The sequence below is a fragment of the Lolium rigidum genome, chromosome 3 (assembly GCF_022539505.1).
Source record: "Lolium rigidum isolate FL_2022 chromosome 3, APGP_CSIRO_Lrig_0.1, whole genome shotgun sequence".
NCBI classification, from domain to species: Eukaryota; Viridiplantae; Streptophyta; class Magnoliopsida; order Poales; family Poaceae; genus Lolium; species Lolium rigidum.
Window position 1 is genome coordinate 371,884,679 of NC_061510.1, and position 11,601 is coordinate 371,896,279.

Genomic DNA, 11,601 nt, shown 5'->3' on the forward strand with positions numbered 1-11,601 from the left:
ATCCGCTGAAACCGACCGGATTTGAACTAGGGCTCAACTATCCGTCGCTCCGTAAATTCCGGAAAAAATGTTTTTAGTTCTACAACGCATCATTATATGTGCTAATTTTTGTCCGTTTAGTTTGTTCGCGAATGGGTGCACCCGCACGCCCGGTACGGCGATACCGCATGTCCCGGGGGGGGGGGGGTGTTTTGGCCAGATGGCAGTTTGAACGAAGTCAAAAAATCCCACTGAGCCACGTGGCGTCATTTTATATGTTATAGTAACTATTCCGTTTGTCAAAACTAGGATATGGCAATTATTTTGAAAAACCCTTCACGAAAAGGGCTATCACCTCCGGAGTTCTATGGATTTTAGGGGAAATGAGGTGGGAAACGGCCTCGGCATGGCATAGTTTGCCGAAACGAGGTCATATTTGGCACGTGAGTGGGCCCTAGGATGGGAAGCAAGACCACGGGTGCGGATTTCTAATCCGACCCACGGGTGACCATCTTTTCATTTTTAGCGTGCCCAAACGGTTTTTATTTGTGAAGCAGCTACATGGGGCGCATTTTAGTATGAAGAGAAACCTCCGTGCGATGATAGTAGACCACCTATGCACCACCTATCAAATGTCATGTGCATGCGTTAGCTTTTTGGGAAACCATGCGGCTTTCGGCGGTGTCCCGCCGAATCCGCTGGAAACCGACCGGATTTGAACTAGGGCTCAACTATCCGTCGCTCCAGAAATTCCGGAAAAAATGTTTTTAGTTCTACAACGCATCATTATATGTGCTAATTTTTGTCCGTTTAGTTTGTTCGCGAATGGGTGCACCCGCACGCCCGATACGGCGATACCGCATGTCCCGGGGGGCCTGTTTTGGCCAGATGGCAGTATGAACGAAGTCAAAAAATCCCACGGAGCCGCGTGGCGTCATTTTTTATGTCATAGTAACTATTCCGTTTGTCAAAACTAGGATATGGCAATTATTTTGAAAAACCCTTCACGAAAAGAGCTATCACGTCCGGAGTTCTATGGATTTCAGGGGAAATGAGGTGGGAAACGGTCTCGGTATGGCATAGTTTGCCGAAACGAGGTCATATTTGGCACGTGTGTGGGCCCTAGGATGGTAAGCAATACCCCGGACATGGATTTCTAATCCAACCCACGAGCGACCATTTTTTCATTTTTGGCGTGTGTGAAAGCCATGAAACCTCGAACATTATAGCTCATTTCTAAGAAAATTATTTAGGTATTTGAAATATTCCATTTTTGATATTTTTCTATGATAGATCTTGGTTTTCTGCAAAATTTGATATATTATACTTATTTTTCTCAGTTAGAATGATTTAGTTATGCTTTTTTGAAGACTGCCGTGGAGAAATAGGAAAAGCTATGCCGACGGTATAACCGTCGGCACAGGTCTGTAGTGGAAAAAAAATAAAAAAAATGTTGTGCCGACGGCCAGACTGGTCCTGTGCCGACGGCCAGAACTGTGCCGACGGTGACCGTCGGCACCTCCAGCCTGTACCGACGGCCAATTTAACGCCGACGGTCATCCTTGTCGCCGCGCTCCGGAGGCTCCTGTGCCGACGGCCCCGACATTTGGCCGTCGGCACATCGTCTAGCCGTCGGCGTACGGCAATTCTCCCGTAGTGGTTGTGTGATGAACTCTTGGCGGCTGCAACTCTATATTGTAATAGTATTATCTAGTGGAGAATTGCTGCATTTCTCCACGTGAGTTTTGTCCCGTACCATTTTTATTCCTGCAATCGTTCTCTTCTCTTCGTTTGTCTCGAGACTATAGAATGTCAATGCAACCATGTGTTTCTCATTGCACAACGAGCAGGCTGCAACGCTGGAGTATAATATAGTAGTGCTAATGACGCGTTCGGCCTGTCCTTTTCATGCTTGGAAAAGAAAATTGAAATGAACGAATAAACAAAAAAGGCGTAGAATTGTCTTTGCTCGCGTGTTTTTCATTGCATCTGTGGAGCAATCAGTCTCCATTTTTTCTAGAGTCAAAGTTTCAGACTCGAGAGAGTTCAGACGGACAGGCGGGTGTGTGTGGACCAAATAAAACTGTGGAATTCACGCGGGAAAACACTCGGTGCTGTTGACCACCTCTTCCCCTCCCACCATTGGGGGAAGAAGCTCTGCCGAGCAAGGGGGGGGAAAGAGAGAATGGAAAGGATGAAGAAGCAAAGCTCAGGTGAGAGCTTGCTTAAGCTTCCGTGATCTGGTTCGTCCATCCATATCGTTCTCTGGGATTGCCTTGGTTATCTTCGATTACAACTTCTTCAGGTGATTTTTCTATGTTGTTCATCGCATTTCTTGGTTGCGTTCTTCAGGTGTTCAGCATGCGGAAAATTTTGCTTGCGGGTGACGAGCAGGATTTCCTTCTCGGCCAGTCAGTCGCCAGTAGGCTGGCTTCAGTAGAGTACTCGGTGAGAACCTCTTTCTTTTGCCTCAGTCATGTGGTTGTTTCTTATATTACTGTGGTTCATCTTTGAGGCTCCTCATCTTTTGGTGGATATGTCGATCAAGAACACCCTTTTTAGGATTCTTTCAATGGGTTGACCCGTTCACTGTCCTGTTTGAGATGGCTTCTCTTGGATTTTCTTTTGGCTTATTCTGCTACCTGGCTGGAATTTGTGTCCGAAGTACGCACCATGCGCTTCTTGGGTCTCTCATTTGCTTCAAAATTTTGTGACAGTCCAAGGCAGCTTCAAATATCACTAGGACGTATACATGTAGAGCTTTGAATCAGTTGTTGCATTATTCTTCGATTTTCGCAAGGAAAGTAAGGGCTTATGCTTTCCTACGAGGATGGAATGTTTCCCTGCCTCTGGTTATACATCTCAAAACTGGGAGCAGTTCAACACCAAATTAGTCTTCATTAGAAGATGTTTTGTTCAGTTTTATTAAAAAGACGGTTCTGTTATTTGCACCGAAAGCCATCGATCTCTCCAAAAGACCACATCGCTATTTTCTAGTGTAGAACGCTGCAGATTACACCATTTGTTTTGGTTTAGCATTCCATTTGCAAAGCTAAAAAAGATTAACCATTATGATATGTGTGACTGATTATTGGCAGAGGTCAAATCTGAAATGGATGGATGAAAGTAGAATTGCCCGGAGCCGGACGGAATTTCACCAACGGAGTTCACAAGTTCAGCTTGTTTGTCTGGAGCTGGAATCGCCGAATCTGTATTCTTCAGGTACCCCAAACTCTAGGAACTTCTACTTCAGTGGATTTGTGGTTCTCCTCTTAAAGTATGCGCTCATCCGGAAATTCAATTCGGCTCCCGGGTGCGTATGCATCCTCTACCAAAAAAGACATATTTCGAAATGTCGAAAATTTTTAACAAAATTTTCTACATGCACATCTTCATAATATATGTTTGTTTGTTAAGTTTCACGAAAAACCAATATTTTTTTGGTCTATATAAAAAAGAGAAAACTTATCTTGTGAAAAGCGTTATTTTTAGCAATGAGTTTTGTCATTTTTACACACTTCACATGATAAGTCGATTTTTCATGAAACAACTTTGTAAGCGTGTAGTACGTGAAGATTTACATGCGAATTTTTTGTTTCAATTTTTTTAAATTCAAAATATATATAAGATGCATTTCAAAATAGAGGGAGCATATGCTCCCATGCTCCAAAACACCACTACCGCGCTCATCTGAATAGTTCCCTGTCTTTGCTATTACTCCGTATTAACTATTAGGTTAGTACTTCCTCCATTCTAAATAAGTGCCTTAAATTTATTCAGATACGGATGTATCAATACTTTAAAATACTTCTAGATATACATGTATCTTGACGTGCACCATTTAGGTACTATGTTTTAACCGCCATCTCACAAAAAAAATTGACGGTAGGATGCTCGAAGTGGTAGGATTAAATCTCAGGATCCCTGAAGGTGTTACTGGTTTAGTTGAAAAGGCGAGGCGTGTTTGCCTGAGGTAGCTTGGAGCCCTGGAGCATGGTTTGCCCCCCAAAAGGGGCGGGTTTAGGCATTAGAGCATCCACAACATAGAAACGCTTAGTTAGACGTTTAAGAAATAAAAATAAACTGTTAGAATAAAATACATAGCTAAGATCATCTCCACTCACCCCTCATAAGGCTTTCGGCGCATGGCCTTATAGGGGGTGCCACTATTGGGGGCACCGGCACTTAGCCACAGCCCCCAAATGCGGCTCCTAAATAAGTTTGACAAATTCAAACATGCCACAAATTAGATCGCCAAACACATAGTTTTGGCGGCTACAAACCGATCACATAGTTTCGATAAATTTTAAAATAAGTATTTTAATTTTATCTAATACAGATGTATCTATACTTTTGAATGTGTTGTGCCACACTTATTTTGAAACATAGGTACTATATGTTTTAACCGCCATCTCAGAAAAAAATTAACGACATAATGCTCTAAGTGGTAGTATTAAATCTAAAGTTCCCGGAAGACGTGTTTGCGTGAGGTTTCCCGCCTTCACAAATCCCTAGTATCCTCGACCATGCTCCAAAAGGGGCGGTTTAGGCATTATCGACCTCTATGTTCAAACTTTAGCGCGTCATTAATTCAAAAGATTTTGAAAGCATAGTAATAAGAAAAACGCAGGAGCAGTATATCATGTTATGTAGAATCCTACATCAATGAAAAATACATGTATCAGTTGCAGGAATTGTTTAATTGTACCATATGAAAGACGTAGGAAATTGCAATAGTGATTGAGTAGAATTTTTTCAAGAGGTTCAACCTCTTGTTAGAAATCATATGGGATTATAGTGTACGAAAGGAATGCGAAATATTGGAGGGTCCAGTCCTTTAAGTCAAATGAGCTTAATATATAAAAAATTCTATGGGTAAGAATCCTACGAAATTCCTTTAAAACCCTATGAATCAAACAAACCCTCAAAATGAGAACCTTCTTCTCAAATTTCTCCACAAGTTATTCAACAAAGGATACCTCAGATACTTCTAGTCTCGACTTTATACCTCGAGTCGTGTGCCATTACTGCATTTTCTTTACTTTTCTAAAACACAAAATAGATGTACACACTCGCAAATACGTACATATATTCAAGAAGTCATCACAAGTGTCTCACTATTGACGGAAAAGTCATATTCCGCTAAAGAATATTTCACCTTTATGAGACAATAAAGTGTCAAACCTTTGAACTCTGGTTTGCTGTCACTGTCCTCCTAATCATCCAATCACAAATTGTTTCTCGCTAATGTTGGTTCCTTCCGATGGACATATGCTATTGGTTGAGTACTTTTTTCAGCGAAACCACATATTTCATTAATAGAAAATCAAGTTACATGAGTAAACAATTGTGAAAACTAACATACAGACCAGGCGAAAACATGTGTACACGAAACTTTGCAGAAAACTATCCTCGGTGTTCCCTGAACTTGCTAAAGCTGGCGATAGCCACCAAACTCCAACGCTGCCTAGACGCACGTTGGAAGAGCCGTCAAGCCTCCACCATTTTAAAATCCAAAAGACCATCATTGCTAACGAGGCTTTGTGAGTCGATGAACAGGCCCGCTGCAAGCAGCGAGACACATGTCGATGTGGCATATAGACCAAAGGACATTCCAGTGCTACCTTGGACCAAGATCCGCTGCATTCCATTGACGAAGTCGAGGAAAAACGAAAAAACCAACGCCTCACCCCAGCCCCAGCGCAGCCATGGATAGTGACGAATACCAGCGACACGCCGAGAAACAGATCTCGCTAGATCTAAAGAAAGATGAGAAGACCAAGCTGCCGATCTGAAGGCACGATGCCACCAACTCCCAAACAGCGCCGTGAAAGTTGGTGCCAGTGTGGGAGTAGAGTTGAGGCAGATTTATTCACTCGGCCACCCATCCCATCACTCCAACGACGCACCACGCACATACCCTAACCCTAACAACTAGACCATAATGGAGGATTGAGGTCCCCATCCCTCCTGTCGCCGGAGCGGCAAGCGGAGGGAGAGGATACCAGCCCTCCTGTTGTTGGAGATCTGGGGCGGAAGAGTTAGTCGCCTCCTGTAATTTAACTTCCCACATAGGGGCACCCAATAGGTGTTGCCATTAGAGTTTTGGCCCAAAATAAATTTGAAGCCTCACATAGAACATTCAAGTAGTTCAAATTACTAGTCTGGGCACCAAAACTCCATCATAGTCCGGTCACCAAAACAAATAAAAGTCATGCCATCACATATTAATTACAACATGGGATGCATATAGATTAAATGGAGGTGAGCTGCTCCTCCTTCATCACTGGTGTTGGCTCCTCCGTTGCTGTGGGTGTTTTCTCCGCTGATGGCATCGATGCTACGGCTATGGAGCGGCAGGCAGGAAAATGGATTGAAGAAAAATTGGGTGGGATGGGCAAAATTGGAATTAGTTTTGGTCGTGTCACTACTTGGGTTGGACCGCCCGTCCATTCGAATGTGGCTTCGTGTGCCGGTACTACCAAGCTGCTCCCTGTAGGTTGGGGCCATGTTGGGAGTATCGAGCAAAGAATTGGGTCACTCCTACTACCGGTACTCACTTGGGAGACAATTTGTGACTGGCACCCCAATAGCCTTATTGTGCGAGGGATTTTGGGGGTGGTCGAGATGCCCTTAGAGCACCCATTTTTCGTGGTGCTGGAGATTCCCTTGGAGCACCCTTTTTGGGGGCGGTGGAGATGCCCTTTCGGGAGGCGGTGGAGATGGAGAGGAGAGTTTTTTTGAACCAAGAGTGCTCTTCTCTAGTAGCTTCCCTAAAATGTTATCCCTAAATTTTACCCGTGTTTCATAAGACTACAACCATAAGACATATTTTTCTTCATTGCCCCATGCGCCTCCAAGCTTTGACATCGGTGAACGAATGGACGGCCATGATCTCCCGATACCCCTTCTGTAGGAGGGGCAATTAACTTACCCCTTCAACTTTGTTGGTGGTGGGAGGGGAGCACCGGAGCACACCTCCCATAAAACATATAACTACTTCATACCTCCAAAATAGACCTAAAATTCGAATACAACGTTGACTAGGATAGCAATAGCAGCGAAATGATGTTCTATACATTTTTCTCTAGAACATATATTTTCATCTTCTTCATCTTCTTCTCGAGACCCGTCTTCGTTCAGCATGAAATCCCCATGCCGGTGACGGAGAGCTTAGGGTAACAACGTGATTGGTGGCAACCAAGTGGACGAGAGGCGGCGGCCACTAGGTTGTGCGGCCGTGCAAGATGGCCAACCAAGCTATGGGCAACAGTAATGGCGGCGAAAAACCAGCCAAGGAGCTACTCTCCTGCCATTTAAATGATGGATGAGGGCGGAGGGTGTACGTAATGAGTGTGGGCCGTGAGGAGAGGCACATCGGCGAAATGGGCTGGTGGGAACGGAGACACGACATGACTGGAATTTTAGTGGGCCAGTTGGCTTCCCCGTGCGACTAGCTAGGAAAATGTGAGGGAGTGGGTTTTCGGGACTACCCATTTGGATGGAGGGAAGGAGGTTTTAGGTCCTTCCCCCCAAAAAGTTTGGATTGTGAAATGTTTAGGGATCTGCAATGTTTATGGGATCCGCCGAAGCACTAGTCTTAGGGCCTTTTAGGGACTTTGATGATTTTGGGCAATTCTGGGGGGTTATACATGACTCGTGGACGACAATATTAAGTTTGATGCACTAGCCAATGCAACCAAAAGTTTGATCTAATGAAAAGATCTAGGCAATCCACATATATGGTTTAACACCCCATCTCATGTGTGAGTCAAAGAGACGTACACTTCAATTCAAGAATCTCATGTAAGACAGGTGAAGGCCTATACGTGGTCAAAAAGGGGACCAAAGTCGATTTTTTGGGTATGTGCTAAAGCTCTAGCCATCTATAGCATCATTAGCTCTACGCTCTCCAAATACATCACTTCATCATCCGCCTAAACAGGTCTACGAGTGCATGACCATCAGGGACAATCCATTACATTGGCTGGCTCAGAGCGAGGAAAAATAAACAACTATCTTTATTTATACTAAAATTTTCACTTTTATGAATTTACAATTAATATCATATTATTATTAGTAGTTTTATCTTTGATATTACATCACACTGAATTTGAAGCATATATTAGAAAGTTATTTGTTCCATTTGTAGATGCTAATTCTTGAAATTCTTTGGTTAAACTGAAGCCTTCTCGATAAAAGAAGAACAAAGTCACGTGTCTTTGCAAATCAACTCTTCATACTTGGATGAACAGCTAATTCAAGTATGTGTTTACTTTTGCTCTAGTTTCTTTAAGTATTATAACAGAGACCTCTAAAGCTGATAGATGTTTCTCGAATGCATGAATATTTATTTGAGGTGTACGTAAATACGAGTAGAAAACACCTCAACATACCAAATAGAAAATATAGAACATAGTACTATGTTGAGGGATTTGCTCTCTAATTGTTGCATTTGCCGATTTACTTGTCAGATGTGGTCAAGTATATGTCTTTAACCTTCCCTGATTCAACAATTCGCCGACCCCGCATGCTTGGGCACTTGATACTGAAATAGTATCGTTCAGCTCAACCCTCAAAAACAAACTCGTCTACTTTTTACTGTATGTCAGGTCCATACTCTTATAAAAATGCTTGCCTTTTACTAGTCAAATAGATATGCCTGAAAAATTATTTATTAAAAAAAATATTTTTCTTAGTTTGATTTGCTGTATGCATTCAACGTATCGCGTGGCCCTTTGCTGGTCGGGTACAAAGGACAGGTGCGCCGCACGTGCACTCAACATGTTGTCTCAGATAGCCAAGTTGTGAACTAGTCACGACTGTAACTTTTTTTTGCCACACACACACATCGACGGGATAACTCAAAGTGAGATAGTTAGATAATTAGGCATAACTTTTGTGATTAAATCTAAAATATTAAGCATGGTGATAGCGATTACTAACATGTAAAACTCGAACATACTAGATCGCTAAATAGCAGTGCAAACGGTACAATAGCCATTGCTAAATAGATTGGATCACGTGACAGGTACCGATCCGGTGGAGGTATAGCAGTCGTCGATGAAGCAACAACGTTGTTGACAATAAAGTTGGCCAAGACAGGTCGAAATAGACGGTGTTGAAGGCTACAGCAAGCAGTACCGTCCGACTTATATATCCAATAAATGGCCCATGATGAAGAGCTTGACCAGTCGCGCAGAGCGCTTTCCAAAAACCTAATTCGCCATCTCTCGTACATGATCGCAAAGACGAGTGGTTCCGGAGACCCGGGAGTAACCCGAACCGACTAACTGCGACGTGTCTGTGTGGGGCTATTCATTTTCCTAAACTGTAAAAGGAAATGTAAGTCTCAACTCGAGGCTCAATCCACTCAACATGAGGGCGGCGCGCGTGACTCGTGCATCGTGTCGTGTCGAGTCGAGACGATCGACGAGGAGGAGCACGTGTGTACCACTCCTCTTCTCACTCACTAGTTTTTGAACAACCCACCTTATAAGGTGGTCTAACTTCCTCCCAACTTTTCATGTGGGATCGTGTGGGTGTTCACGCTAATATATAATCTATGAATGGCGCAGAATGATGCACGGGAAACAGAGCGTATATAGGACCCAAGATTGATAGTTGCGAAGTCAGTGGCAGCTGTGAAGGAATGGAGTAATCTAAAATCCGAAGCACCGGCGGCGGTACCAGGACAATGGAGCGCCGGCGGCTTCCTGACGCGAACTAGTATAAGATGAACACGGATGGAGCTTATCGTAGGCAACGGAGCGGGAAGTGTGGTTATATGAGACCACCATGGTCGCTTCATTGCGGGATCTTGCCATTTTTTACCCATGTTGCTGATGCGGAGAGGGCTGAGCTTTTTGCCTGTAGAAGAGGCCTAATGCTTGCAAAAGAGGTACAAGCGTCGAGAAGGTGATCTTGGATGCGGATAGTGCAAGGGTCATGGCCAAGTTGCGGAATGCGGAGAAGGACCGATCATTTCATGGTCCACTTGTCGAGGAGATCAAAGAGCTTTTGGAAGCTTCAGGGAAACCTCGGTGCATGCTGTTTGATGGACATAAAATGTAGTTGTGCATGGTTAGCAAAGGAAGGCTACGAGAATAAGTTACGTAGGGTATGGCTCGGTGATCCACCGGCTAGTATTTTGAACCCTCTTGTTTTGGATATTTCGTTCAATTAATATGACACAGTTGATTCTCAAAAAAGAAAATTTTCCATGTGAGACTAAAATTTCTACCTCTTATCACTTCTTTGTGAGCTGCCACCAAGTTAAATTCAAACTCATATGAGCTGTCATATATATGATCGTTGAGATTTATAGGAAAAATCTAAAATCTAATATAGACCGCTACATATAGATTCAATATTTCAACAAGATATACTTATGTGTTCCAAATAAGTTTTTAGCACGCCTACTGAATCAGCTAAGCAGGATATCAGCAATGGCTGAACGAATCATAGCAAAACTGGAAGGACTCATAATTATGTATCCCTGGTACACTTGAACTGAATGTGTAAACCATGTGTTATGTGCATACATCTCGTGAGTTCGTATTAAATCAAACTGTCAAAACGTCTTATAATTTCGTACGCTGGTCGCTGGGAAGTTTGATGGCTGTAAACCTGCAAGGGCTCATTTCCTTACCACTTTTAAATACGAACGACAAGGTGGCTATCACGGGAAACACGTGCAGAGTGGAATATGAATTCAGTCACGACCTCACCTTCGCCATAGTTTGGACCTTGAACAGAGAACAACACTGTCACCCTCAACACACATGCTATACAAAGTAATCAGAATATATTAATTAAAGGTTGTGTCCTAATAGAACTGTGCACAGCAATTAAAAAAAAAACGCTGCTTATATTGAATATTACTCCCTGACAGGAACACGAACAACTCGCCTTAGGACCGAAACTTCAGCGAATCCGTGTTCAAATATCAAGAGTTAGTAGATGACTATGCATGGTCCAGGCCAGGTCGTTACTCGTCATTTGGCCTCCAAGCGTTTAAGCACGAATACCATGTTCCCGGTCGTTGGCTGGGTCTGTTCACACAGACAAGCTACCTTCTCTCGTTCAATTCAATTTACTCGTTTCTGAGTTTTTCCTCCTTCTATGTTCCCATTGTGGGAGAAGTCTTTCTGGATGCCTAGTAAGAATAATATTGGTTGGCACATATCCTTTTCTATAATATGTCTATAATATTGGTCGGCACATGTACCTTTCTATAATATATGTCTTGTATTCTCAACTGTCTCGCTGCATGTTTAGTTAGAAAATCCCTCTGCATCTATTATGCCCACAGATTCAATATTAGTACTTCCTAACTGCCCCAAAACAATTTACAATATGGGAGAACATGTTGACATCCAAACAATTATTTATGATCAGACTCAGCACCATCCACTTTGAAATGTTATTTATTGGGTCTCTCTAGGGATCCGTCTAATGAGAACAAAATTCAAATGACGCCAATGGTTTTTGCTGTTATTTGTTTTTATGTTTTTCATTCGCAATATGAATGTTTTTTTCAAAAAAGAGAGAATTTTAAATTTTAACATTTCTAAAATCCAAAATATTATAATATTGGACATTTTAAATCTGAAAATTTCC

The 11,601-nt window shown here is 42.8% G+C and overlaps 1 long non-coding RNA gene across 1 annotated transcript; it reads left to right on the forward strand.

Moving 5' to 3' along the window:
- Nucleotides 1-2,077: 2,077 nt before the first annotated feature.
- LOC124700541 lies at nt 2,078-3,180 on the forward strand. The gene is made up of 3 exons (XR_007001765.1): nt 2,078-2,192; nt 2,332-2,427; nt 3,078-3,180. It is a non-coding gene; the product is annotated as an uncharacterized LOC124700541 (long non-coding RNA).
- Nucleotides 3,181-11,601: the final 8,421 nt, after the last annotated feature.